Source organism: Dermacentor silvarum, unplaced genomic scaffold, assembly GCF_013339745.2.
Source record: "Dermacentor silvarum isolate Dsil-2018 unplaced genomic scaffold, BIME_Dsil_1.4 Seq1963, whole genome shotgun sequence".
NCBI classification, from domain to species: domain Eukaryota; kingdom Metazoa; phylum Arthropoda; class Arachnida; order Ixodida; family Ixodidae; genus Dermacentor; species Dermacentor silvarum.
Genome location: NW_023605842.1, coordinates 9,855 through 15,042, shown reverse-complemented (window position 1 = coordinate 15,042; position 5,188 = coordinate 9,855). Strand labels below are relative to the sequence as shown.

The following is a 5,188-nucleotide window of genomic DNA, read 5'->3' as shown; positions in this document are numbered from 1 at the left end:
GTTCACTGCAAGCCGGTGCGGAAACATCAGGATGGCTCTCCCCCACCTTTTCTTCTTGTGTCGTCTTCTGGTTTAGCCTCTTTTATCGGTAAAAGGGGACGTTCTGCTATTGCAGAAGCCTAATTTGTTTTTGCCATTTTGCTATTTCTTCGCTGGTGTACCATTAAAGAGCATTGCCTAGTTTAGTTACCCAGGTTATTTTCTGGTATACCTAAAAACCAGAAACATATTATCAGGTCGACGGATGCACTTTGATGAGTGCTTTCTTGTTCTGAAATAGAGAGAAAAAAATGAAAACATGAAAATAAAAAGAAAGGCAAATGTATAGTTTAGGGCCCATTCCACTAGATTCTCTATTTTTTTTTGTTCAAGTTAATTCCACCGCATCTGCCTCCAGATGCTATCACCAACGATCACCGAATTATCACCAACGACCCGGGAAGGTCAACGAACCTCACCGACACCAACAGTTCATTCAGGTGAGCCAATTTTTGGCCGCTGCAGCTACTTTTTGTTGGTGCCACGCCGACGGCAGTGCTAACCCTTGGCGACTGCATACTGAGGGCAAAATGGCTGAAACCCGAAGAAGGACTCCATTCGAATCAACGAGAGGCAGAACATCGTCGTAGTGAGCGCGCCCGCCCTCGAAAGAGCAGAGAAATACAGTGCGATCAAGGAGCTCCGCATGGGAGACAAAACATACGGAGTCACTGCGTACATGACGGCGCCGGAAGATACATCGAAGGGAATCATCCGAGGGATACCGGACTACGATACCCCCGAAGACATAGAGAGAAGCCCAGTGAACGAGAGGAACCCCGGCATATTACACGCCAAAAGAATGGGTCACACCAACCTCGCGATCATCGTGTTCCGGGGGACGTACGTGCCGCGTTACCTCTGCTACAAGAGTTATGAGTACCAATGCGTAGTGTACACGAAGCAATACGAAACATGTTACGCATGCATAAGACTATAATCCGTTTCGTACATCAGGTGCAACGCTGTGAGAGAAATTGTGGCAGTGAAATAGGAAGCTACGCAAGAAGTACGGGCACCAAAGTTTATCCTTCCGCGCGTTCCGTCCAGACGGACACGCAGCCTCCAGACGGAGACGTTCCAGACGGAGACGCAGCCTGCCCAACTCCGCCCTGGAAGACCAACTCTGGGCCGCAGAGCTCAAGGGCTCGTGGCCGACGCCTAGGCGGGCATATTCGCCCAAACCCCCGATTAACTTCTCGCCGGACTTTCAATAAAGTTATGGTTCTTCTTCTTCGAGTTAATTCCACCGCATCTGCCTCCAGATGCTAGGCGCAAGAGGAAGGAACTGTATCCCATCCGTAGGTTTTAATAAACACGTATTATCTCTTTCTACTTTTCCTAGGTAGAGATGCGCTTTTACATCCTTGGTGATTGAGCATCGCAGTGGTCGTAACGTCAAGCATTTGGAACGACCTCCTGATTGCGGGACTGCCTCTAAGCTAGATATTATGCCTGCGCAATACCAATTCGATAACAATTCTTCTTCTTAATGATTCGGGTATGGCAATGTCGTAGGGGTGAATGTTAAGGTAATAATATTAGACATTCTTAAATGTTATTCATCCGTAGGTACTACACAAGGATGGATTTAAAAAAAAATTTTACTTTCCAAAATACGATACGAAGGTTCCAACACTACAAAAAGTTGTGCTCCTCTGTCTTGAAATACTGGAACAGACATCATTTATGGCAAAACTGTTCAATCAGTGAACTAAATGTCAGATGGGAAAGATTTTATTTCCATATCTCTAGGCTACTAAGACATAAAGAAAGAAAGCCTCATTTCTTGGATGTTTCTGCTCAAGAGGTTGATGCGGCTCCTGCAAATAAAAAGTATGCGTAAGTAAAGTCCGCAGAGCAGTTCGTAAGCACGCACAATGCACTAGCTGATTGACCTGACAGTCTAGGGTTAGGAAAAGCAGGTACTCTTGCTTTGCGCCATACTAACCACTGCGGCGGGTAATTGGTATATCACCGACCGCCACATTCTTTTGCTGTATATGTTTGGGAAGTGGCATCTGAGTGGCAGTCTGACGCACGTCCGGTTAACAAAACAGGCATATGTTAGGGCTTTTCTTTATGCATTTTTCTGGGCACTATTTATTTTTACCTCAATTCATTAGCGTTTGAGACTTTAAATGAACAACATTTTTCCTGTCTATGAATATAGGTGGCACAGGCGAGGCTTTACTTTTTCATTTTTTAATGCCTCACCATTATTTCTTTTCTATGAATTTGAAATTTAACAAACTGAAACTAGCGGAAGAAAGAGAGTTGCAAAAATTAATCAGTTACAGCATGAGTTTTTATTTGTGCGCGAAAAAATTATGCAAGCCTTTGTTTAGGCCAGATATGCTTAAATGAAAATCACTTTTCTAAAGAAACGCTTAATTGAAAATGTCTGAGCAAACATTTTCGTGTACCATGTGATACAAATTTCAATTGCGGGCATATTTGTCGACCGCGCAGAAAGAGACCTGAATTGCGAAAAACTTGCAAAAAATATGAGGACCATTAAAAAATTTGGAGGACGCTTAAGCTTCGCTTTTGAGTGGAACGCGATAGCATTCAAATATTCCTGACTGCTTCGCACGCATCCCGACGTCTGCAGCTTAAGCAACCGTGATGGTTACTGGGAAACACTGGCGGCGAACGCTATGCACGAAGGCGAGCTTTAAGGTAGAAACGTGGCCTCTTGCGTGGGGCGATCCTGGAGATATTGCACAGCCGCGACAAAAAAATTGCATAATTTTCAGGTTTCCGTTTTTGTTTCGTACTTTTAGTATTTCAGTCTGAGAAGATTTAACATAAAAGGCATGCGCTGTGGGTGTTTTGTTTCATGACATTTGTTTCTGGATTGTCATTCTCAAAATTCTGAGCAATAGCTTTGCCAAGAATGCAAGACAAGATATGAGCAACATTAATGATAGAATGGTGTGGCAATATAACCCGCGTATACCGCATGTCATATACTGCGTGGTTGGGGATGATTTTCTCCGCCACTCGCCGACATCGCACGCCGACGACGGTTGCCGACGCCGGATTTTATGCGACACGGGGCCCTTAACGCTGTCGCGTTAAAACTTCACACGTTGTTTTAAGAGCTGTGGCATATTTATCACAGCTCCAGATAGAACAAGCTTCATTAAAATTTGATGGTTCCAGTGTTGCTTGACTGATTCATACCTTCAATATCTAGGCAGGCTCACTTATTGGCCTTGCTGTTATGTTCATTTTAGATGCGAAGCAGCTTATGGTCGGGGCTATGTCACTCTCTCTCCCCCCATCAATCCGCCGTGCGGCGTCCACACCCGCACTGCGCATGCGCATCCTCCTCCCCCTCCTCTCCTTGTCTCATCTCCCCTCCTCTCGGCATTCCTCCTCTCCTCTCCGACGCTCCTCTCCTCTCCGGATTGCGCAACGAATGGCAACACCTGCGGCTCCGCGCGCGATAATGCGAAGCAGCTGTAGGTTAGAGGCGCGACGGTAGGCGCTGCATACTCCGCTGGGGGGCGCGACTGTAGCTCGCGGTATAATGACGCGCGCGCGCGCTCCGCTCCTCTCATTCTCCTCCCGCAACGCCGCGATGAGTGCCACGGACAGCGCCAGCGTCAACGGCAGTGTCAGCGCCGTGAACAGCGCCGCGGAGAAGAGGGTTCGAGCCGCTGCCACGAAACGGCAACGGCGACAGGCCGATCCCGAACTTCGAGTCGACCCCATGGCTGCTTTGCACACTACTCAGGGTTCCCATACGGGAAGATGGTGTAATTTTTGTTTTCCATAGTTTTTATGAGTTTAACGCGAGCCGAAAGAAAACCTTATTACTCTTCCAAGAGTTATTTGTTGCTTCTATTGTTATTAGCTTCTGGAGCACGGCAGGCCCCATGCTATATTCATCGTAAACACTGCTGGCATTTTCATTTTCTCACCTATTCTGCACAAATAATGATTCTAAGAAAGTGTATAACTCATGCAAACAATACATGTTGCCTCCAAATTATTTCTTCGCTAGGAAAGATATCTCTACTGTCCTCCACAAAACAACCCAGCAACCCTCAATTGCCTGCGGTATTATACGTATATGAGGTAGCAATTATTGCTTGCCTCACAGTACCACCCGAATGTATTTCACGATTGAAATATCATAGTAGGCTAATAGGACTAAAATAACTAAAATAAAAATAAAACACATAGTAAATAAATAAATAAATAAATAAATAAATAAATAAATAAATAAATAAATAAAAATAAAATACATAATAAATAAATAACTAAATAAATAAATAAATAAAAAATACCGATATTTTTGTGCGCTAATTTCATATGTACTATTCGTGGAAATAACCTATTTATTTATGAAACTTTTTGCACATTGTGTGATGCGCTGTCACCACACATTTTTTAAAGAAACATAATTCCAAATTATTTGCATTTGAATTCGCCATGAATTCTATTGCTAGAGGGGACACAGACTCCGGGTGAACATGTAGAATTTTCTTTATGATCGATTCTGTTATGCTAGAAGAAGTGGTTCTATGTGTGTGACATACGATGCAACATGTTGTAAGGGGTGAATATTGCCTTACCTTTGGGCTTGCATTGATTTTCACATTCCTGCTGGGTCAAAAAATTGTTTTTATTTCCGCTGCACCCAGCATACGAAAATCCATAGCATGTACCAGTGCTGTTGTCATAGTACCATCGATCATGACACTGGGGATTACGATAGGTCGGGCACGACATCCCTATTCTAAGTGGCTGATTACATGGTTGTAGCTGCAGATCACCCCCTGGCGGTTTGCAATCTTTGTCCGCGGCTGGCGAGAAAAGACGGTTTCGTTAATAGTGGAGTTAGTGATCATCATCGCCATCAATCATAATCACGCGTCTCAGTCATCACTGGTAATCTCGGGTAGCTTGGATCGCAAGCCACGAGCATTAGAACAAATTCTGGTTACCAGCGGGCTGGACGCCCGAGCCACCGTTTCACTCGCTATTTCACCTTCGCCTACCAAAATAAATGTAGGGACAACGGCAACGCCACCTCGGGCGCTGTCACGTGCTCCCATATTTTGTGGCACAAACTATAAGTCTTTGGTTACGTAATAGTGGGATAAAGCAAAATATTTCTGTCGGATCTATGAAA

At 44.6% G+C, this 5,188-nt stretch overlaps 1 long non-coding RNA gene across 1 annotated transcript; it reads right to left on the bottom strand.

The window, feature by feature from the left end:
- Window positions 1–1,760: 1,760 nt before the first annotated feature.
- LOC125941750 (uncharacterized) lies at window positions 1,761–4,856 on the bottom strand. Its single transcript, XR_007464584.1, has 2 exons — window positions 4,629–4,856; window positions 1,761–1,862 (listed from the first exon to the last, which is right to left on the bottom strand). It is a non-coding gene; the product is annotated as an uncharacterized LOC125941750 (long non-coding RNA).
- Between the last annotated feature and the right edge of the window lie 332 nt (window positions 4,857–5,188).